Source organism: Camelus bactrianus, chromosome 9, assembly GCF_048773025.1.
Source record: "Camelus bactrianus isolate YW-2024 breed Bactrian camel chromosome 9, ASM4877302v1, whole genome shotgun sequence".
NCBI classification, from domain to species: domain Eukaryota; kingdom Metazoa; phylum Chordata; class Mammalia; order Artiodactyla; family Camelidae; genus Camelus; species Camelus bactrianus.
Genome location: NC_133547.1, coordinates 39,678,767 through 39,704,061, shown reverse-complemented (window position 1 = coordinate 39,704,061; position 25,295 = coordinate 39,678,767). Strand labels below are relative to the sequence as shown.

The 25,295-nt window shown below is 40.0% G+C and overlaps 1 long non-coding RNA gene across 1 annotated transcript; it reads right to left on the bottom strand.

The window, feature by feature from the left end:
• Positions 1-51: 51 nt before the first annotated feature.
• Positions 52-25,223, bottom strand: LOC105063644 (uncharacterized). The gene is made up of 4 exons (XR_006722385.2): positions 25,148-25,223; positions 24,616-24,698; positions 19,231-19,417; positions 52-10,510 (listed from the first exon to the last, which is right to left on the bottom strand). It is a non-coding gene; the product is annotated as an uncharacterized LOC105063644 (long non-coding RNA).
• Positions 25,224-25,295: the final 72 nt, after the last annotated feature.

Here is a 25,295-nt window from a genome sequence, read left to right as displayed (position 1 = left end):
CAGGAGCCCCAGTAAGTAATGATGAATATTACACATTCAGTTTGCCGCAGTGTAATTGTAATTAGTGAAAGATTAAGTGATTTGCCCAAGGTCACAGAGTGAGCCACTGGAGAAGAGGCCAGAGAACCTGCCTTCACCTTCTGAGAACTGGCTTGAAAATATATATCAGTCACCTCAGAGTCATTCTTGAAGGTTCCCTCATACTTCAGAATGACTGCTTTTTGAACATTTAGCTATCATTAATACAATTCGTTCCTCCACTAAGTAAGTGCCTTACAAGGTTGGGGTGGGGGAGTGGCTGGGGTCAGTCACCTGGACTTGAAGGAAACTTCTCCAGTGGACTTCCAGGCAAATCTAGGCTAAACAAGGAACAACTGAGTCCCCAATCCAGTTGGTAATAAACTTTTTTTGCAGTATCAGGTTCATTTTCTATGGAATAGGGATAATTTCTGTCCTTGTTTTATATGGTGATCATGAGGATTAAGTGGTATGTAAATGCCCGTGATACACAAATATGAAAGAATACTCATTACCAATGTCTGTAACAGTATGCATACGGAATACAACACAATCAGAAAAGAAACAGAATACTGCAAAAATCCACATAGCCACCAACCAGCCTTGTTAAATTTTAACTCTGCCTTGTTTATCTCAATCTATTCTTTAAAAACAAAATAAAAATTGCATATAAAATCAAACCCCTGCATGTACTTTCGTATCATGTATTGCTCCCTTCTTCCCTCCTCCCTAGAAGTAACCATCCTATCCTGAATTTGTTATTAGCCTCATGCAAACTTTTAGTATTTTTTTCTATATACATGACTATATCTAGGAATAATACATATTCACCATAGTATTATTTTTCAAATTGTTTTAAACTTTATCTAAATAATATTATGTTTTAGGTAACTGTCCTCAACTTGCTTTTTTATGTAATGTTGTATTTATGAGAGTCATCTAGCCTGATGCATGTATCTTTAGTTTATTCCTTTCAGTGATATGGAATTCCACTACATACATTTACCACAGTGTATTCACATATTCTCATATTGATGGACATTGAGGTTATTTCCAAATATCTACTCTCACAAACAGTGCTGTGTTGTGTGTTTACACATGTCTTTGTGTGCATGTGCCTAGGTTGCTACAGTGCACTACATAACCAACCTTCTCCTTTTTTTAAACACAAACCCTGGTTAAGAAATAAAATTTTACATCAGGACTCATTCTATTTTTAAATTAAAAAAACTTTTTAAATTCTATAAATGAAGCAACATTTTCAAAACAAGCTCTCATGTTTTCTATTTCATTTCATTAAAAAAAATTCTGATCTTTCAGAGGTAGATCCAGGTTACATGGGGACTGAAGTTTATATAATTGGGGGCCTCCTTTAGAAAAAGAGTACAAAATTATAAATATAAATGTAGTAACCAGGCCTTGGAAGAAGTTTTGCAAGTGAGAGGGCCTGAAGCTTAGGTTTCATTAGTTTCAGGGTAAATACCCCTCTGGGTAGACACATTAGATTGATTTAACAATTCACTTAAAATAATGGGTCTCTACCAGCAGTTTGACAAACATCGCCTTATACCTAGAAGTGAGCTGGCTATGTCAAAAGATGTTAATATTTCAACTTTGAATTTTAATAAATGTATATACCCATGTAAACCACCACAATCAACGTAAACATTTCTATCATTCCCAAGTTTCCCTCCTGCCCTTTTGCAGTCAATCCCCAGGCAACCACTGATCCGCTTTTTGTCGTTATAAATTAGTTTTGCTTTTTCTAAAATTTCAGATCAATGGAAGTATACAGTATGTACTCTTTTGTGTCTGGCTTCTTCCACTCAGCATGATGTTTTTGAGTCATCCATACAGTTGCACTTCTCCGTAGCTTGCTCTTTTTTGGTCCTGAGTAGTGTTCAATCATATGAAATATAATCCATCACTGTTTATTCTCCTGCCAAGGTACATGTGGGTTATTTCCATTTTTTTTTTTTTTTTTTTTACTATTATGAGTAGAGCTGCTAAAAACATTTTGTATAGGATTTTGAGTGAACATTCAAAGTTTTTTTTTTCTAGGGTAAATATCCCAAAGTGGTATTTCTAGATTATATGTCTAGCTTTATTTGAAAATACCAAACTGTTTCCCAGAGAGGCTGTACCATATTACTTTCTCACCAGCAATGTATTCCAGGGGCTTTGTGTCTTTTTCAGAACGTGGTGCTGTTAGGGTTTTTTGTTTTGTTTTGTTTTTAAGCCATTCTGACAGGTATATAGTGGTACCTCATTGTCATTTTAATTTGCATTTCCCCCAAAGCAAACAGTGTTGAACATTGTTTTTGTGCTTATTTGCCATCTTTGTATCTTCTCTGGCAAAGTGTCTCTTCAAGACCTTTGCCCATTTTAAAAACTGGGTTGTTTGTTTCTTGCAACTGAGTTCTGAGAATTCTTTACATATTCTGAATGCAAGTCCTTTGTTGGCTATGTGACTTGCAAATATTTGCTCCCAGTCTGTAGTTTGTCTTTTCATTCTCTTAAGTGTCTTTTGCAGAGCACAAGTTTTACATTTTGGTGAAGTCTAATTTATCTTTTTTAAAAATGGATCACGATTTTGACATCGTGTCTAAAAACTTTTGCCTAACCCTAAGTCATATATATTTTCTCCTATGTTCTATTCTAAATGTTTATAGTTTTATGCTTTACATTTAGATTTTTTTAGTTATTTTTTTGTATAAGGTATTAGATTTAGGTCAAGGTTAGTTCTTTCTTTCTCCCTCCCTTCCTCCTTCTCTTTCCTTTTCTTTCTTTCTCACTTTCTTTCTTTTTTGCTTTCTTCCTCCCTCCCTCTTCTTTCTTCCTTTCTTGGCATGTAGATGTCCAACTGTTCTAACATTTTTTGAAAAGACTATTCTTTCTCCATTTAATTGCTTTTGCACTTTTATAAAAAAAAATCAGTTGGCCATATTTGTATGAGTCTATTTCTGGACTCTCTATCTAATGTATGTATTTGTGCCTTTGCCAATATCACACTGTGTTGGATACTGTAGCTTTAAAGTAAACCTTAAAATAGGGTGATATAATTCCTCCAACTTTAGTCTTCTTCAAAATTGTTTTAGCTATTCTACTTTGTTTGCCTTTCAAAATAAAATTTAAGATCAGCTGGTCTATATCTTCAAAAAATCCTACTGGGATTTTGATTGGGATTGCATTGAATCTATAGCTCAATTTAGGCAAAACTGGTATCATTACTATGTTGCATTTTCCAATCCATAAACACAGCATGCCTCTTCATGTATTTAGGTCTTCTTTGATTTCTTTCACCAGCATTTGCAGTTTTAAGCATACAGATCATGTACATGTTTTCTTAGATTTATACCTAAGTATTTAATTTTGGGGGAGCCATTATAAATTGTATTATATTAAATTTAAGTGTCCATTTGATAACTGTTAGTACATAGAAATATGATGGATTTTTTTTTCTGTTGACCTTGTATCCTGTGACTTTTCTAAACTTGTCGTTTAGTTCTATGAGTTTTTTTGTAGGTTCCTTGAGATGTTTTATGTAGACAATTGCAAATAGGGAGAGTTTTATTTCTTCCTTTATTTTCCTTGCCTTATTGCACTGGGTAGGACTTTCAGTACAATGTTGAGTAGGAATGGTGAGAGTGGACATTATTGCCTTGTTCCTGATCTTAGGGGAAAGTATTCAGATTTTCACTGTTTAGTATGATGTTAGCGCCAGGTTTTTTATAGATGCCCTTTATCAGCTTGTGGAAGTTCCTTTCTATTCCCAGTTTGCTGAGAATGGATGGATTTTGAATTTTGTCAAATGCCTTTTCTGTATCAATTGATAATGGTCATGTGTTTTTTCTTCTTTGGATAGTTAGTATGGTAGATTATACTGATATCTTTTTTAGAATTTTTAAGGGATATATACATACATTTATATATAAAGATATTATATATGAAATACACATAAATTTAAAAAATAAAGTATATTTTATATATAAAAATTAAGTATGTATAAATATATACACTAAAATGAAATATCTTAAAGAAGTTTTTAGGTTCACAGCAAAATTGGGCAGAAAGCGCAGGGAATTCCCACCTCCCCATCCCTCGCTTCATACAGCCTCTCCCATCACCATGATCCTGAATCAGTGTGCTACATCTATTTGTTATAATCAATGAACCAACACTGACACATAATATCAACCAAAGCCCAGTGTTGGGCTGGACTTAGTGTTTACTCTTTGTATTAAATAGTCTATGAATTTTGACAAATGTATAATGACATGTATTAACCCTTATAGTATCACACAGAAAAATTTCACTACCCTAAAAATATCTGTTTTACTTACTCATCCCTCCCTCCCTCCCCGCAACCCCTTTTCCAGAATATCGTGTGGTCGGAATCATCCAGTATGTAGCCTTTTAAGATTGGCTTCTTTCACTTAGTAATATTCATTTAAGGTTCCTCTCTGTCTTTTCATGACTCAGTAGCTCATTTCCTTTTAGCACCAAGTAATAGTCCATTGTCTGAATGTACCACAGTTTTGTGCATCTATTCACCTACTGCAGGGCATCTTAGTTGCTTCCAAGTTTTGGCAATTATGAATCAAGCTGCTACAAACATCAACATGCAGGTTTTTGTGTGGATGTAAATTTTCAGCTTCTTTGGGTAAACACCAAGGAGTGTGACTGCTGTACTGTACAGTAAGAGTATATTTGATTTTATTAAAAAACTGCCGAACTATCTTCCAAAGTGGTTGTACCATTTTGCAGTCCCATCAACAGTGAGTGAGAGCTTCTGTTGGTCCATATCCTCGCCAGCATTTGGTGTTCTCAGTATTTTGGATTTTAGCCATTCTAATAGGTTCATAGTGGTATCTTGTTTTAATTTGCAATTCCCTAATGACACATGTTGAGCCTCTTTTCATATACTTACTTGCCATCTGTATCTCTGGTGAAATGTCTGGATCTTTTCCTCATTGTTAAATCAGGTTGTCCATTTTCTTATTGTTGAGTTTTAAGTGTTCCTTACACATTTTGGATAACAGTACTTATGTCTTTTGCAATTTTTTTCCTCCCACTGTTTGGTTTGTCTTATTTTCTTGACAGCGTTTTTTGCATAGTAGAAGTTTTTAATTGTAATGAAGTCTGACATCAATTTTTTCTTTCGTAAGTCATGCCTTTGGTGCTGTATTTTAAAAAGTCATCACCAAACCCAAGGTCATCTGGATTTTCTCCCATGTTATCTTCTAAGAATCTTGTAGTTTTGCATTTTACATTTAGGTCTATGATCCATTTTGAGTTCACTTTTGTGCAGAGTGTAAAGTCTGTGTCTAGATTCACGTCTTTTGCATGTGGATGTCCAGTTGTTCCAGCACCATTTGTTGAATAACCTATCGTTTTCTCCATTGAATTCCCTTTTGCTTCTTTGCCAAAGATCAAATGACTGTATTTTTGTGGGTCTATTGATTGATTTTTGACTATTGAACCAGTCTTGAATTTTTGGTCATGCTGTGTTATTCTTTAAATATATTCCCTAATATATATGTATATATTATATATTGTCGAATTCAATTTTCTAGTATCTGTTGAGAATTTTTTGCATCTATATCCATGAGGGCTATTGGTCTGTAGGTTTCTTTTTTGGACTCTCCTTGTTTGGTTTTGTTATCCAGGTAGGTAGCCTCCTAAAATGAGTTGGAAAATGTTCCCTTCTCTTTATGTTTCTTGAGAGCTACTGCTTTTTAAAAAGCTGAAGCTGTGTTCTAGCCAAAACAACTGTACATTCAAGTTAACATCACTCTCTCGAGCATTTTTTTTTAATCCATGAAATTATTCCACACAGATATTTCATTTTTCAAAAAAATGTGCCTGTTAGGAGCAGAGACACCATACACAAGGAGACTGACCACTTGCCAAATTTCTGTCCTAACAAATTTTTGTTTCTTTGTTTATTTTAGATTATCTTGGGAGATCCTAAAGACTTCTTGGACTTTTGGTAAAATGACTTCTACTACCTGGAATCCTAATTCTGTTGCATTTGGATGTATAAATAATTTGCAAAGGCCTAAAACATTTAAAAACCACTTAATTTTCATACGTATTTCAGAAAAAAAAAGTTCAAGGGAAGAAAAATATATATGTGTGTATGTATTTGTATATATGTAAAAAATCAATGGCTGTTATTATAATGAAAAATAAAAACTATGACAATTATTGTGTGAAACAATGATTTAAAAGATTTCTATTTTTTTTCTGGAAAAAAGTGACACAGAATAAAGATCCTTACATGAACAAAGGCATAGAAGTGTGAACTGCTGAGGGATGTTGGTGATCAGCAAACACTTCTATTTGCTCTGAAAATCAGATGTATGAAGGAGCATAATGGCAAATAAAATTGGAATGGCAGTTGGGGCTAAGGGCCTTAAGTGATAAGCACTTTAGTAAGACTTTATTGATTACTCTGTCAGATTTTGAGCAGAAGAGGTGATAAAGCATAGTGGTTAAGGACTCAAGTACAGTCAGGAAGATCCAGACCTAGTTCCAGACCTAGTTCTGCCATTTAGTAGCTATGTTTTCTTTACAAGAGACTTAATCCTGAACTTCTATTTTCTTATCTACAGAATTGGGTTGGAGGGAGGATATAGCCCAGTGGTAGAGTGTGTGCTTAGCATGCATGAGGTCCTGGGTTCAATCCCCAGTATTGCCATTAAAACAAACAAACAAACAAACCTAATTTCTCCCACCCCCTGAATTTAAAAAAGAAAATTGGGTTAATAATGGTACTTACTACAAAGGGCTGTTATGAAGATTAAATAAGATAATAAAGAGAGACCCTAGTATCTGGCAGATAGCAATATTCAATAAATGTTAATGACTACCTGATAGAACTGTGCTTCAGGAATATTAGTCTGGCAGCAGTACGTATAAGTGATGTAAGTACATGGCTTTCTTTCTTAAAACAGAACAAGAGCCTTCCAAGTTTTGTGCCAAGAATATTTCAGGAAGTTGAATCTCTAGGTGGAATGGCATGCCTCTGAAATTAAATTAACGAGATTTAGAGGCTACTCTGACTGAAGGTCAAGGTAGAGGGAGTCATGACTGCATTACCGTTTTCTATATACCAGTGTATGCTGTGCTATTTTTAAGCACCGAAATTCAGGTATTTTTGTCAGTGTTGTACTATTATTTTAGACATTGGTTGGCAGGTTTCTTTACTCTTCTTAGCTCCCCTTCAAACTGTCCTTCCTTCTCCTGCTCTAATCTCCTCCTCACTATCCCAAGCCCTTCCATCCCCTTTTTACCACCCAGTTCCAGTAACTCTTCCAAACTTCTTCATTCTCCACTACACTCTCTTAGCAAAAATGCTGAGTAAAGAGTAGACAGGAGGAGCCTTTGAAATAGGAAATCTCCCTGCAGGGGATGGAGAAGAGTGAGACCCAGTTAGGACCATCTCTTTTGGGCTCACAGGAGAGAAGTCATTTTCAGTCAGAGGCAATAGTCCTGAAACCTATATTGGTTGCTAAACCGGGCAGGAAAGCCTGGAAGCTCTTCCAGAGCAGGTCCATCAGAGCTGATGTACGTGTGTGGGTGTGTGGGGTATGGGTGGAAGAGCGGACAAGTTGCAGAAAGCAGCAGAGCCTGTAGAGGCCAGAAGGATATTTCCAATGTGTTTATAATTTTTAAATTTTAAATGTGTTAATAACATTTAGTCACATTAATTTTTTTAACTTCATAAATTCTAAACATGTAAAAAATATCCAGTATTTTGGCTTTGTAGGAAATTAAAACAGAAAAACATTAATAATATAAATTTGCTCTAGAATTGTAAGTACTCACTAAAAGAGGAACCAAAGATGGTTTTAAGTGCGAAAGACACTGAAGAAAGTTATAAAAGTAGGCAATGTCACATCAGGACTATCAAACATTGTCCTGTTCTGTAAAATAGGATGTCACGATTTGGATCCCAAACTGATTTCTTTCTTTGTCTTAAATTAGAGAGAGAGAGAGATTTTGCTTTCCTTTGGTGTCAGCACCAAGTACCAAAATATTGGATTCTATTTCATTAAGTATTCAGAATTCATAACATTTTTAAAAAAATTAGTGAAACTGTTGCTAATTCACAGCAAAAACTCTCTTCTGTTGTTGCTTCTAATTTGATCAGAAAAACAAATGAATTAATTAAGTGTAGACACCTGACTCAACGAGGCTTAAGCAAAAAAGGTATTTTATTGCCTCCTGTAACTGAAAAATCCAGGAGTTTTAGTCATGGCTGGTTCCAGGCATCCAAATGATAACATCAGAATGGGTTCCCTTCTCTGCCTCTGTCTTTGTATCTCTCCTCTGCTTTCCTCTCTATGTTGGTTTCATTTACCAGCTGGGTTCTCCCCCATGATAGCCCAACGTCAGCCTGGCCTTACACTTTTACAACCTAGCAAGCCCATAAGAATTGCAGGCAAAGTTCTGGGTAGGGCTCTCAATAGCTCAGACTGGACAACATTCCAACTTCAGAATCAATCACGGTATGGCCAGGGGACTGGCCAGATCTTTGTCATGTGCTCATTCTTGGACCTTGTAGGTAGTATCAGTCCTATCAAAATCATGAAACTGAAAGTTAGAGAACTAGTTTTCCCAAAGGAAAATCAGGGTGATTTGCCTAAGTAAGAAAGGATAGTGAACATGCAAAAACAACAGATGATCACTACATCAGATAACAAACCTGTTAGAACTGCATCTAGAATCATGGCAAATTGGTTCTAAGTGAGGATCAAAGAATGTTCCCCATAAATAAAGTCCATGGACTCTGGTATATAAACTTCATGATGCCATTTTGGTAGTCAAGTGGTTTTTCAGAGCTGAGGGCATAGAAATGTTCTTTTGCAGAGTCATCTTCTTTGTCAGCTCTTTAAGTGTGGACATCTCTTAGGGTTTTCTCTCACTGAATAATTAGGTTGTCACATAAATGATCTCTGGAGATGAGCTGTACCATAATCTGACAAGCTGTTTCTCTCAGAATTGCACCAGCAAATCATTAGGCTGCAAAGAGACCCTCATAGAATATTTAAGCCACCTGGAGTACAGACAGAACAACTCTTAAGTATAGAATTTAAGAACTAGAGAACTGGGATTGCTTTCCAGAATGCAGCTAATTTTCAAAATGAGGAGTCAGTTAAATAAATATCAGCTGAATACCTTCCATTTTTTTATTGCTTCCGCAATATTCATTTTCCCATTTTTTCAAACAGCAGTACTCAGATTTTGCTTTATTTATGACCAAATGGTTTAGGTGAGATAAATCCTACCTCTGATTTTAGCTGGTTCTAATTGACTTATGGCAATATTTCTGGTCATAGTAATTCACTCAAGGATGGAATGTGATCCAATTTAGGCCAATTATACTCAATTCTTGAACATCTATTTGAACGAACAAGAATCTCTCCCTCTTAATTGGATGTAAAATCACAAGCCCATAGCTTCAGGAACTTCAGTAGCTTCAGCTACTGGCAACCATCCTGTACCAGGAAGGGAATTTGCTGAGAATGAAACCAGTCTCAAGAAAAACTGGAAGAGAAAACCCAGGTCCTGGTCACATTATTTGGGTTGCTGGATCAAGCCATGCCTAAAGCCATATACTTGTGGACTTTTTGGTAATGTGCACCAATAAATTCCCTTTACTTTTTAAAGTCAGTTTGAGTAGGAGTCTCTGTTACCTGTTATTCTAACACAAACCCCAATTGAATACAATCTTGATGCCAATCCCCTGGAGTTAGCGTAAGACTCCAGAGGTTTAAGGACACAGTCCTCAGTTAAGACTGCCCTTACTGCAGATGCTAGACACACTTTGAGGGTCCCCAGGCCACCCACATGTCTGACTAACTGGCAAAAATTCAGGGGTTCCCATGATCCCCTCAGGTTCAATCATCCACAAGGATGACCCACAGAACTGAATGACTCAGGAAAGCACTACACTTACAATTACAGTTTCATTTAAAGGACACAAATCAGGGCCAGCCAAAAGAAGAGACACACAGAGTGATGTCTGGGAGAGTCTTGAACATGGAGATTCCATGCCTTCTGCCTGTGGAGTCAGGATGTGTCACCTTCTTAGCACACTTGTGTTCACCTACCAGGAACTCCTCCAAGTCTCAGTGTCCAGAAATTTTCTTGGGATTTCATTATATAGGCATGATTGATTGGCCATGTGAATGAACTCAATCTCCAGCTATGTTATAGATGTCTCTTCAAGCTCTCCCTCCTTTTTGTCCCCTTTGCATCTACATTAGTTCAATCCCTCACCACCTCTCACATGAACTCTTAGCATAGCTTCTTAGTTCCCACTCATTCCATGCCAGTATCCCACAGGTTTGGCCTCCCTCGGGCAGCTTCTCTGCCTTGATTAAGCCCCAGGGGACTGATCTGTCTGGAAGAGCAGAGGTGGGATTTCTTTGAGCCTATTTAACCTGGAAAATCTGAAGACATTCTTGAAGATCCTCATTATCTGAAACAGAGAATATAGTTAAGGGGAAATTTAGGTTGTGTCTCCTCATTACTTCCTCTCCTTCTTGTAAAATTTGTCTTTTTGAGGTTCACATCCTCTATCTCCACATCTTTTCTCCCTTCTGAATGTAGTGATCTTCCAAACTCTTGGCCATTTTCCTCACTCTCTGAAGATCTGCAAGCACCTGGCTCATGGCCTTCCTGTCTCCTCAACTTCTGTTACTCTCCTGGGCAATTATAAAATCCATATGGCCTCTCAGTTTTCTATTCTCATTATCTCCAATTCAACGAAATTCTTCTCAACTCTACGTCATCCATAATCCTCTTCTCTTTTCATGCTACAATCTCTCCCTAGGCTGTCTTATCAGCTCTTATGATTTATACAGTCTGTGTGCCCATGACTCCCAGTTATTCTTCTAGCTCAGACCTCTCTTCTGAAATTCATACCTCCATATTCAACTGCCTTTTTGGCATATCCCTTTACCATGTCACATATTGAGGCATCTCAAACTTAACTTCTTAAAACCTAGCTATTGCTCCTTTGACTCTCATCTAGCAAATCATCTGCATTTCAGCAAATGATACCACTGCATTCAGTTGTGCAATCTACCTTCCTCGCCCCCTCATTTATTCTATCACAAAGTCCTATCCATTTTACCTCCAAGATATAGCTTGAATCTTTTTACTTCTCACTGTCCCCACTGCTGCCAACCCAGGCCGAGCCATCATCCCTTTTGCCTGGATAATTGCAATAGTGTCCCTCAGGTCTCTCTCTATTCATTCTTGTATTCTTTCAATCCATTCTTTACATAGCAAGTATCGTGAGTTTTTTTTTTTTAATGAAAATTTTATCTTGTCATTTTCCTCCTTAAAACCTTTTAGAGGCTTCCCATTTCTCATAGGATGATGTTCAAGATCTTTTGCATGTTTGACAAGGACCTTGCATGATCTGTTCCCAGTCTTTCTAGCTTGCCTCTTGCCACCCTCCCTTTTATTCACTGGGCCAGTCACACAGGCCAGGGCTTCTCTTTTCTGAAGATGACCCTTATGCCTCAGAGTGTTTATACACACAGTCCCTCCTACTTTGAATCCTCTCCATGCCCTACTCCCATTTCCAACTACCACTTACTTGTGACAGAGCTGTGGCCTGAATCAGACACAACTCTTTTTCCTTAAGAGCTCACAGTTTAATAAGGGGCCTATACGTAAGCTAAAAAAAAAAATCCACCACAGTATAATAAATGCAATAGAAGTATGGCCAAAGGAAGAAATATTTATCTATCATCTCTGAGAGTCAGGAAAGGGCATTTAAGTAGAAGACACAGTATATTTCAAGTTTAGAGGCAAGGACATGTAAGCAGTTTGGTGCTGCTGGAGAGTAAAAGCAAGGAGGTGGCAGATGTCTTGGATGCTGTGTTAAGGGGCTTGAATCTATCCAATATGCAAAGAGGGTGTTCCCTACGAACGGTTTTATGTAGGAGAGACATGAATACATATTAACAATAATGCTATCAAATTGGTAGTGATGGAGAGAAAGGCCCCGACAGAAGGTGTGGGCAGAAAGTCAAGTAGGAGAATACTGTAATATTCCCAGCAAGTGATGATGGCAACTCAATTAAGGCAAAGGTAGTGATAATGGGGAGAAGATGGACTGAAGATTTTTTAAGAGGTAGAATTGATAGGACTTGGTGACTGAACAAAACAGATTAATTCCTTGCCCTCATGAAGCTTGCATTCTAATGTGGAAGGCAGATAATACATCCCATAAACAAATGCATGCATGATATAATCCCTGTAATGCTACAAGCTATGAAAGAAAACAGAGCAAATGAAGGGGAGTTATTTTAGGTGAAGTGGTTCCTGTAAGGGGGTGACATTTGCATAGAGAGGAAATAAGCCGTGAATATCTGGAGAAAGATTATTTCAGGCAGAGTGAACAGCAAGTGCAAATGTCCAGAGATGGGAACATGCTTGTCATATATTTGAGGAATAACAATGAGACTAGCATGACTGAAGCACGAAAAAAGGAAGGGGAGAATGGAAAAGGATAAGGTCAGAATATAGCAAAAGGCTGGATCACAAGGGCCTTGTAGATCATAGGAAAAAAACTTGGGTTTTATTTTAAGTGTGATGTGAATTGTTGAAGGGTTTTTGAACAGGGGAGTGGCATATCCTAACTTATACTGTAAAACGATCACTCCCAAGACTATAGTAGGGGAAGTGTGGGAGCTGGGTAGCCAGTTAGGAGGAAGAGGTCTAGGTGAGACGTGATGGCAGTTTGGAGTACTAGTGACCAAGTTGGAGAGAACCGATCAGACTAGGGATATATTTTGAAGGCAGAGCTGATGCAATGTGCTGGTGGACTGAATAAGAGAAGTAGAAAAAGAGAGGAGTCAACAATGACCCCAACATTTCTGGCCCGTGCAACAGGCTGAATCATAGAGCCATTTACAGAGATGGAGAAGATGGAAGGGATTAGGTTTGATTAACAGGAGCTCAAAAGTTTGGTTTTAGACATGTTTAGCTTGGAATACTGTTAGACATCCAAGTAGAATAGCTATTGGAGATATGAGTGTGGAATTCAGGAGAGAGGTTAAGGCTACAGATACACAGTTTTTGAATCATTAACATATAAAGATGACATTTAAAATAGTAAAATTGATTGTGATTTTCTAAGATGAGTGTGAGCAAAAACTGAGTAAAGTCCAAGGATGGAACACTAGAATACTCTAATACTTAAAGGGAGAAGAGAGAGAAGACCTAACAAAGAGACTGAGGAGGAGTGTCCAGTGAGGTGAGAATAAAATCAGTAGAGGGTAGAAGCCAGGTAAAGATAATTTTTCAAGAAAGAAGAAATGATCAACTGCTTAAATGCTGCTGTCAGTCAAGTAAGTTGAGAACTGGATTTGGCAACATGAAGGTTTTTGGTGACCTTGACAAGAAAGTCTCAGAAGAGTAATGAGGATAAAAGACTCATAAAAGGTTTTCAGTAGCACCAAAGATTAAGATACAGTAGAAAGAAAGTGAGAAGATTCACTAAATAAAGGAGGGCAGAAAAGTAGTGTAATAGCTGAAGAGACATGCCATCAAGGGAGGGATTTTTCAAGAAGGGAGGGAAGACTGGTGATGCAAGGGAGAGAGAGGAGAATAAGTGTGGAAATAAAGCCCTTGAGTAGATGAATTCTCTGGATAGTTGAATATTTAGGCCTGGAGCTCAAGAGAGAGGTGGAGGCTGGAGATATGGATTTCGAAATGATTAAAATATATATGAAAGGGACAAATGTAGGAGTGGTTGAAACTGTTCGCGGCAAATGAAAATCAGAAGCCAAGGAAGAACACTGAGGTATTAAGAATGTAAGAGAATAAGGGGAGAGGATCCAGTAAGGAAGACAGAAAGCGTGTCCTCTATTTTCCAATTACTTTTATGCCCATAGCACATGGCATAGTTTCACTTCTCATGCCTGTAAAGCTTTTCCTTCCCTGGATTCACACCCATCTCTCATAGTACTTTATAAAAATCTTTATTAGCACTTATTTCACTGCATCTACATTATATGTCTGCCTTTTCCACCAACCTGAAAGCTTCCTCTGCCAAAAACTTTATTCATCTTATCTACAACTCAACATAATACATAGTAGGTGCTAAATGAATGAGGCATGGAGCGGGGGGGAAGTTAATCTACAAATAGGGCATGTGATAAATAAGCATCAGAAAGTGTGAATATGCCTTTCATGCCTTTCTAAAAGAAATACACATGTTGGAAAGAGTTCACCAGTGAAGCCATCTGGAGTTTTCTTTGTAGAAAGGCTTTAGATTATGAGTTCATTTCCTTTAAAATATAAAATACAGAATTTTCTATTTGTTATTTTTAGGTTTTGGTAAGTTTTGTTTTTCAATAAAAGTTTCCACTTCACCTGAATTGTCAAATTTATTGGTATAAAGCTGTATTCTCTTTTATTTTTAATGTCTATAGGACCTGTGGTGATGCCCCCTTTATTACTGATATTGGTAATGTGTTTTCTTAAAGTTTTCCTTTATTAGTCTTACTAGTTGTTGTTGTTGTTGTTGTTGTTGTTGTCGTCGTCGTCGTCTTTTTGAAGATTAATGTTTTGGCTTTGTTGATTCTCTCTCGGCTTTTTGCTTTCTATTTCATCGATTTCTGATTTTATCTTTATTTCCGTTTTTCAAATCTCTTTGCATGAATTTTCTTTCTCTAAATTTCCCTCTAAGCTCTGAATCCTAAGAGTAGTTTTCTAGCCAAAGTGGCCCGTCAGAGGAGTCTCAAGTCTCAAAGGAATGAGCCTGTATTATTACTCTACCATGCTCAAGCACTAGATAGGAATAGGTTGTGGAAAGCATGGCCTCAGCTGTGAACACATTGGTAGATCTAGAACAGCATCTAGGGTCATCAATTAACTACACTCTGCACAGCAGGGAATCCAGTGTCCCATTTTAAGAAACACCACATTCCACTCATTTGTCTCAAGGATAATTTCTTCATGCTGGTTTGGGGAAAAGCTCTTCCATGGTTCCCATGGGCCTCTCTTCCTGAAGAGAAACTCAGAAGAGGAAGGTTAGTGGAATGAACTGCAGCAATTGGTCTGGGGCCACAACTGATACTCATTCTCTCCCTTTTCCACTGTTTACTATAAATTCCCCTCACTCTCAGTTATCATCTTAGCAGGTCTTAGTGGCTTATGTGGTGGTGTGATCCAAATCTTCATTTCTGAGGGGTCTGAGTTCCTAGTCCTACTCTTCTCAGGCCAGGGTTGCTGCATGTGTTCACAATTACAGTGGGGCAAGGGAGTATCAGGAGGTGCCCAAGTGGATCACATGGATTCTGTAAAAAGCAGTGCTACGTTCTCCTACCGACTGGGGTCAATTTTCCTTGTCATGATGTGACTCCTCTTTTGCCTTCTAGTCCCTGGAACAGTGAGTCCAAAGTGCCCTAGGTGTAGTCATACCTTATAGTTCTATGGGACCCTTGCTGTGTCCCTTAACAGGAGTGCAACCTCTTCAGGAACCAGTACCCCTAGCACTATAGATCCCAGATTTGTGGGTATAGGAAGCACAAAATCCTCTAGTGGGTCATTGGTAGTGAAGGTAAGTGGGGCTATTCCTGCATCTACTCTTTGGTTAGTGACCAATGTATTTTTCCTATTGGGTTCATAAAGGCCTCTGATTTAACCTATATAACATATCCTGAAGGATAGCACCCAATTTTTTCAGAGTTGCCTCTGAATGGCATTTCACCTGAGCCTTTAGAAAGTCATTCTAGCTCTTCATGAGGTCAGCTTTTTCTGGTTGGTATGGTATGAAGTCATAGGTCTACTTCCTGCACTTCTTTTACCATGAAGCAGTTGCCCTGGTTGGATGCTGTTATGCAGAATTCTATGCCTGTGGATCAGACATTCCATAAGTCCCAATAAAGTAATGTTGGCTGAGGATCTGTTGGTGGAAAGGAAAACCCATATGCAGAATAATTACCTATTACTGTGAGAAGGAACTACCGGCCCCTACAGGATGGAAGAGACTCAGTGTAGTTGATTTGCCACCAAGTAGCCAACTGGTCTCCTTGATCAATAGTTCCTTATTGGGGGCTCAGCATTGGCCTCTATTGCTAGCATGTTGGATATTTAGATCTCAGTAGCTTGATCAACCTTAAAAAGTTGGAGTCCATGCTTTTGGGGCCGACACATCGCCTCCATCTCTGGTACTGTGGCCACTCCATTTATGTGCCTGTATTAGTTTCTTAAAGATGCCTTAACAAAGTATCACAAATTTGGTGATTTAAACAACAAAAATTTATTGTCTCACAGTTCTGGAGGCTAGAAATCTGAGATCAAGGTGTCAGCAGGCTTGGTCCCTTCTGAGGGCTGTGAGGGAAAGTCTGTTCCATACTTCTCCCGAGCTTCTGGTGGCTTGCTGGCAATCTTCGGCATTCCTTGGCTTCTACTGCATCACCCTAATCTTTGTTTTTATCTTCACACGGCATTCCCTTGTGTTTCTCTATCTTCACATGACCTTCTGCTTATAAGGATACCAGTCACATTGAATTAGGGGCTCAGCCTACTCCAGTATGATGTCATTTTAACTAATTACATCTGCAACAACCCTATTTCCAAGTAAGGTCGCATTTCTTTTGGGGGGTCGATAATTAGGTTTGTTTGTTTATTTATTTAATATTTATTTTTAACAGAGGTACTGGAGATTGAACCCAGGACTTTCTGTATGCTAAGCACACACTCTACCACTGAGCTACACCCTCCCCATCAAGGTCACATTTTGAGGTTTTGGGGATTAGAACATCAACATATGAACTTTGGGGAATACACTGTAACCCATAACAGTGCCCATCAAGCTGGTTCCAAGGTAGCCACTGATTAAGGCTGGTAATGGCAACTGGATGAGCCATTTTATCTACTTCATTGTTTAGTACCTCTTCCCTGGTGGGTGCAAAATGTCAAGACTAAAATCTTCACACTTCATGCCCACTCCCGTATATTCAGCCACACAACTCTATCCTAGATCTTGTCTTTGATCTTCCAGTCCTCTACCAGAGGGTCGAGCCACTGACACCTGCCCAAGAATCTATATATATATTCTTACGTCAGTTTGCTTCTCCTTATACACAAAGCAGATGACCAGGGACAATGCTTGTAATTAGGAAGATTTTCCCTCTGTTATTTTTCAAAGCCTCTCAAGAATGTGACTATAATGCAACCACTATCTAACGTTGGTTTATATCTACATACTAAGCTGACTCATTCACAAACCAAACTCAGGCTTTACCCCTCCTCCTTCAGATGGTCATGGTATTGGTGCAGCTGTGGTGGGTGACATGGGGTCTGGACTACCTGGCCATGTAGCTTGTAAGTACCTCAGTTGTACTTGAGCTCCATCCCAGATGTACCATTCCACCTTACAATAGATGCTGCTGGGTCCATCTGAAGAACCCAGGCCATAATAGGCAGTTCTGGACACATGGTTACTTGTAGTCGCATGGTTAAGCGTTCAGTTTCTACCAAGGCCCAGTATCACACTAGTGGCTGGTTCTTAAAATGTGTATAATTTTCTGCTGCAGATGACATGGCCTTGCTCAGGTCCTAGGGACTGTATTGTGATTTTTGCACTGGGGCTTACTGTAGGTTCTGTCTTAGTCAGCTTGGGGTGCTACAATTAAATACCATAGACTAGGTGGCTTAAACAACAGAAACTTATGTTTGCACAGTTTTAGAGGCGGGAAGTCTGAGATCAGGGTGCCAGCATGTTCAGGTTCTGGTGAGATCCCTCTTCCTGATCTGCAGATAGCCACCTTCTCACTCTGTCCTCTCAGGGGGTGGGAAAAGAGAGAGAGAGAGAGAGAGAGGCAGAGACGGAGAGAGAGACGGGGAGAGACAGAGAGACAGGGTAGGGGGGAATAAATAAGAGGGATAATATTCTTTGGTATTTCTTCTTCACCATCCCATTGGGAGTTAGGGCTTCAACATATGATTGGGGAGGGACGACAAATTCTTCCCATAACAGTTCACCTCTGGCCCCCTATAATTCATGTCATTCTTGCATGCAAAATACATTCATTCCATCCCCACACCCACAAAAGTATTAACTCATTCCAGCATCAACTTAAAGTCTCATCTAAATATTATCTAAATCAGGTAATAGTGAAACTCAAGGTATGATTCATCCTGAGACAAAATTTCTCTCCAGCTGTGAATCTGTAAGCAAGTTATGTGCTTCCAAAATAAAATGGTGAGACAGGCACAGGATAGATATTTCCATTCCAAAAAAGAGAAACAGGAAAGAAGGAAGGGGTAATGGGTACTAACCAAGTTCAAAATTTAGCAAGAAAATCCCCTTAGATCCTAAGGTTTGAGAATAATTCTCTTGTTCAGTGCTCTGCTGTCCTGGTCCTGCAGGGTGGCAGTATCGCCCCCAAGGCTTTGCTGGGTGGTCCCACTCCCAAGGCTTCAGGCAGAGGCCATCTGCCTGTCAAAACTGAGGCAGTGGCCCTGATGATCACCTATAATTTCGTCCTGTCAAATTCAATAAATCCAAGTCTTCATTTTGTCCCATCTCCATCTCCTTCAGTTCAAACTGGTAGTGTTTCTACTCACAAAATCCTGTGAACTCCTTATCAAGTGATAATCTAGTCACACCATTGGTGTTCTCATTAGAACATGCTTTCTCATTTTTTGCAATATGGATAGGCTAAGAACCTTCTAGATCATTAAGTTCTGGTTCCTCTTTGCTTAACAAGTCTTTCTTTAATTCATCTCTCTCCTTCCACATTTCACTATAAGTAATCAGGTGGAACCAAGCCCCTTCTTCAATACTTTGCTTAGAAATTTCCTCAGCTAAATATCTAATTTTATTACTCAAATTCTACCTTCTACAAAACACTAGGACACAGTTCAGCCACAGTTTGCCATTTTATAACAGAGATCGCCTTTCCTCCAGTTTCCGATAACATGTTCCTCATTTCCATCTGATATCTCACCAGAATTGCCCTTAACATCCATAATTTTAGCATATAACTTAAAATTATTCCAACCTCTACCCGATTACCCAGTTCCAAAGCTGCTTCCACACTTTTAGTTGTCTGTTACAGCTGCACTCCACTGCTAGTACCAAAATCTGAATTAGCGAGGGTTCTCCAGGGAAACAGAACCAATAGGTGTTAGACATAGATGTAGATTTATTATAAGGACTTGGCTCACGTGATTACAGAAGCTAGAAGTCCCAAGATCTGCTGTCAACAATCTGGAAACCTAGGAGAGCCGATGTTTAGTTCCAACCTGAGTTCAAAGGCCTGAGAATCAGGAGAGTCGACGGTGTAAGTTCCAGTCTGAAAGTTGGCAGGCTCAAGATCCAAGAAGAGCTGATGTTTCAGAACGCGTCTGAGGGCTGGAAAAGACCAACGTCTTAGCTATGCAGTCAGGCAGGACTTTCTGATCTCTAGGTCTTCAACTGATTGGATGAGGCTTACCCACATTAGGGAGGGCAATCTGCTTTACTTATTCTACCAAGCCAATGTTAATCACATCCAGGGACATTGCCACCAACACACCCAGGATAATGTTTGACAAAATATCATGGCCCAATCAAGGTGACATGAAATTAACCATCACAAGCTCCAAACTGCTTCTCTTCCCACTCTAACACCTCTAAAACAAAAGAGTCTACCAGAATATAAGGCCAAAGTGGCAGAGATGCTTGTACAGCACTCTGGATCTTCTGAAGAGCCTTTCCCCTGTTCTGGGCCCCAAAGCTGGAAATCTTCAGTGTCACCTAATATATGGGCTACAGCAGTATTCTTAGTGTGGAATGTATTGCTCCAGAACACAGAAAGACCAGGCCCTGTGCATTCTTCTTTGTGGTAAGGGATGTAAGAAGCAAAAATCTGTCTTTTACTTGGAAGGATATACTGGTATACCTGTGACCAGTGGACCCTCAAAAACTTCACTGAAGTGGCAAGTCCTTGAATCTTTGCAGCATTTCCCTACTCTCTGAAGCATAGCTCTTACCACTGTCTCCAGCATACTAGCCATTTTGCTTGTGCTGTCTGCCCAACATAATATCATTTATGTGATATTCTATGAGATGTCCAGGAGGTCCAGATCTCTTTGTACTATATGATGACAGAGGGCAGTTTACCTATCCTTAGGGCAAAACTATAAATGAATACTGTTATCTGTCCCACATATATGTGAACCATTTCAGGTGCTCTTTTCTAACCAGAATGGAAAATAATTCATTCAACAAATCACTGGCCATGGGCCATGTCCTGATGCATTATTAATCTGCTTTAGCAACAATACTATGCGCGGTACAGCAGGTGCAATTAGGGCTGTTACTTGCTGAAGTCTAGAGTAGTTTAGAGTTATTCTCCAAGATCTATCTAGTTTCTGCAGGGGTCAGACTGGCTAATTAAACAGACATATGATAGGGACCATCTTTCCTCCACTCATGTTCTTTAGGTCTTTAATGCTGGCACTAATTTCCATCATGCCCTTAGTATGTGATATTGGTTTTTAAAATTCATTATGTTGGCCAGGGTTGGAAGGTCATTTTCAGGTGTTCCCACTTGGCCTTCCCCACTATGATAGCTCTTTATACAGGTCAAGGATTTAATGTGGCTATTACTCCAACTGCCAAATATATCAATTCTATTTATAAACACAGGAACTGAAGAACAGACCACAGGGTGGGCCTATAGACACAATGGACCCACTGTAAGCTGGACTTTAGCCAGGACCCCATTTATTACAAAGCCCCCATAAGGCCCCTCTCTAACAGGGGGCCATGACAATGCTTTGGATCTTAGAATACTGATGTCAACTTAGACCCCAAGTTCAATAGTCCTCAATTTTCTGGTTATCCCTCTTCCCTAGTGTGTACACTCATCAAAATGGCCATGGGTCTGTTTGGGGAAGGACTGCGGAAACATTACAGGTATTACTTGCTGCCGTGCTGCAGGATCTGCCACCTCTTAGGTCAATGGGTTTCAGATCTTAAAAGTGGCTCAGATCCAGACACTGAACAAGGGATAATGATTTGGGGTGGGGTATGAGGATTACCATCCTCAGTCTCCTGCTCCTCCATTTTGGCCTTTTTCATTTGTAGATGTTAACTTTGCCCTTAGAGATGCTAAGCCCTATATCTACATCCACAACTCTCTATGGGTCAAGCTCCCTTAGGCTGCCACTCTTGTCAGATGTTGCTGGTCTTTATAATTGTGGCCTCCTGGCTTTTGGTGACTAAGGGCCACCACCTGGCCTCTATTACTTGGGGGAAGGGGAATACCATTCCCATGATTATTAGTGAGCCTCAGTTCTGTGACTGCTTCTATTGTCAGTCCAGGCTACGGAGAACTTCTTGGTGATGCTGTTGCCTCTCACCAGAGAACTTCCGATGGCCTCAGTGAATGGTGTGTTTTCTGGGCCTTCCTGTGGAACATAATCTTCTGATGGGTCTTTTGACCTCACATATCATTCCTGCATGCCCATTTGTCCATCTTCTTATTTGCTCTTCTATCATCTGCCAGGGCACCTGAGACATTTCTACTTTACTCAGAATTGGCCATCACTTTCTCTAAGTTTCTAAAAGCCCCGCAGCAGTGTTTGTTTCAAACCCAAGAGTTCTTGCCATGTGTTAAATCCTATGCCTCAAGACAGTGCCCCCAATTCAATGAATTCTTGATTATCTAGTCCTACATTCCAGCCCCTTTGATCAAGCAATTTCAAAATTCAATTGCAGGATATTCCCTTGGTTTCTGTCAGTATATGCTAGCGAATTCTTACAGCTCCTTTGACATAATCTCTTCCTTTATCAGGCCCAAGCATATTCTCACCTAGGTTTTGCTAGGATTTAACTCTAGTTACTGGCCTGGTAGCCAGGAGAGGAGGTAGCGGCAACTTCTATGTTGCCTTGGGGGGCAGTTGCTCTGCAGCGTCTTTCAGCACGCAGGAAATACTAGTTCTTAGTATGAAGAGGTGAACCACCTCTGCAAACTCTGGAAGTTCACTGGGGTTTGCAGAGCTAACATCCTTGCAGATGTCCAACCAGATGTCCCATCCCTTGTTTCAGAGTTTCAGGTTTTCTCAAAGAGGACCCTGACCTGCTTTGGTTGCACATTTAAATGTCTCTGGAGCTCTGTGCCTCCAACTATCATGTCTTGAGTCTGTGGCTTAACTGTGTCAGCTCTTCCACTGTAGGAGATAAAAGCCTCTCTGTAAGCTACTAAAGAGGCCCTCTGTCTCTCACACTTAGCCATTAACCAGGGGAGAACCCTTGCTTTCTCCTTATCCCTCTTCAGAGTCATTACAACTCAGTGGCAACCAGTCAGCTCCACTGTCCTTGTAGGCATGTTCTCCCCTCCATATATTTCACTTGCCTGAAATAGTACCTGCAAGGGCTTTCTCCTCCACTGGGATGTTTTCTCCCAGTCACTACTGATGGTATCTTTAGCAACTGGTCATCACCTTGGGCTAGGAACTATCCATGTCCCTGTACTGCTCAGGATAGCATCATCTCTGCCTGTGAGGTATTGAGTGTGCCAGTCTTGAAATCTCAACTTATGTTTTCTTGGACCTACCCTGGGACCACTTGTGCTAGTTTAGGCCCCTGAGAAGTAGCTGCCAAGGTGGGATTTGACGTGTGTATTAGTTAGGGCTGCCATAACAAAATACCACAGACTGGGAAGCTTAAACAATAGAAATTTTTCTCTCACAGTTCTGGAAGCTAGAGTTCCAAGATCAAGCTGTCAGCAGGTTTGGTTTCTTCCAAGGCCCCTGTCCTTGGCTGGAAGATGGCCACTTTCTCCCAGTGCCTTCACATAGCCCTTCCTCTGTGCACACACCCCTGGTGTCTCCTTGTGTGTCCAAATTTCTTCTTCTTTTAAGCACATCAGGCTGGATTAGGGTTCACACTAACAGCTTCATTTTAACTTAATCACCTCTTTAAAGGTGACTGTGTGTTTAAGGGCTTCAACGCATGAGTGTTGGGGAGGAAACTATTCAGCCCATAACAACATGCAAGAGATTTACTAGGGCAAAAATCTGTGAAAGATAAAAGGGAAGGAAGCATGGGAAGGTGGGAGAGTCTGCAAACTGTGACACAGGCCTGACACCTATGAAGGAGAGGGAAAAGCAAGGATTGAGGCAGCGTTTCAGACTACAACACAGTCTGAAGAAAGTTCAAGCTAGGCTGATGGCTAGTCCTCCAGCCAAAGCTGCCCATTAGAGGAGTCCCAAACACTGCAGCAATAAAGCTGCATTAGTACTCCTGCCATGTGCAGTAATTTATAAATTAGACAATTACAGGTACATAAAGAACTCAGTTTGGGGATGAGTTCTTACTGGTTTATTTACAAAGTGTCTCCAGTATACCCTGACTATTCTGCCAGTTTATTTTGCTCCTGGACCTATGTGCCTAGCTCTCCAAGATGTTTATACACCTTTTTCAGTTTCTGAATCTGGCTCATTTTCTCACATTTTACCACACTCCCTTCCCTTCTGTCTTCTATGGCTCCTTTACTATTTTTGTCAGAGGAACACCTGGTTCAACTTTTAATGAAACACTTATTTATTGACCTGAATTGATTATGCGAGAAACTATATGAGGTGTTAGATTTTTATGCCATAAGGGTACACTTTCTTGCGAGAAAACAAGAAAAGACTCTTCTGATCCACAATCAGAGCTACCTGTGGCTCCCTTTCATATACAATTTTTAGGGCACAAACACATTTACCCAGAGGATCCTACATTCAAATAATTTTGTGAGACATTCACCACCATATCTGCTATTAGTAGGGGCTACAGAGTACCTTGTATCCCTGGGTTCAGGAAATACTATTATGCTCAAGTACCTATCTAGTTATATAGATAGTCACTATATATTAATTTCAAAGGCACTTCGAAAGATCAAGTATAGAGAATTTAACCAACATTTTTCAATAGAAAGGCCACATTAGCTGACCAGAAACCTAAAGGATACCATTCTTTTCTCAGAACTCTAACAGATCCCTGAGGATTGCCACTTGGATTTCTCCTCAGTTTTATTAGTGTCAAACTTATTGGCTAGGGACCACAAAATGAAATTCCTCTTGAATTCATGAAGGCAGGAAATAAATGATAGGAAAAATATCTAATCCCCAGAGACTTATTTCTACATCTTCCTACCATTGAAATGCCTTGGTTATTTACAAAGCTAATCTAGGGCCAGGTTATGAACCTGACTTGACAGAGGCAGGCCTGGTGAGGTTAAGGCCTTACCAGTGGTATATCATTAACCAGAACCCTGGCATTTCCTTTAAGTCCTATCTTGCCCGCTAAACGACTTGTGTGTGTGTGTGTGGGGGGGGGGGTTAGGTTATTTGTTTGTTTGTTTACTTATTTATTTTTAATGGAGGTCCCAGGGATTGAACCCTGAACTTTGCGCATGCTAAGCACGCGCTCTAGCACTTGAGCTATATCCTCCCCCAAAATGGCAGACTGGCTATCTTTCTTGAACAAACAGTTCATTTAGTCTTTCTACAAAGCTGCGAAGTTGCTCTCCTACCCTTAGAGAAGGGAAGCCAGAAGAACAAAAAACACGTTACCACCTGCTGATTCTTCATAAATAACAGAGAAAGCAGTGAATAGTTTGAATCACGGATCCAGAGCTCTGGGGCACCAGGTGGAAAACCTGTATTGGGAGCAGGGGGGTGAGGGGAGAGGAATGGAAAGAAATGCTAGTAAAATTACCTTGACCATGCGGAAACTTTTAGACTTCCCTAGCGACTAAAACCCACCAACTTTTCTCAACAAATGAGCCATGGGAGGGGTGGGCTAAAGCGAATGGACTCGACCACAGCGCCGGCTCAGACACACCCCAGCGAACACCACCTCCCAAGTCGAGCCCCGGAGCCCGCCACTCGGCACCTGGAGGAAGTCAGCGCCAGAGCCGGAAGAGCGTGGAATCCCGCGAAAGGCTGGGCGGGTAGAGGACGAGAGAGACCGGGACCAACGTGCTCGGCGGGGATTGCGGAACCGGCGAGGGACCTATCAGGGTTCAGACAGCCCAACTCTCTACAAATTCTCCCAGTTGCCAATCTTGGAACGGGTTCACATCTTTTCTGAAAAGAGAACTCTTACCACACGCTTTCAGCTCGGAGCGCCCCTAGCAACCACCAGGCTTGACAGCGGAAGAACGACTTTTGCCCCGCCCCCCTGGGCTAACCGAGGCCTGGCGAGGAAGCGCGTTGGCCCAATCACCTCGGCGGGAACTCCAACTAACCAATAG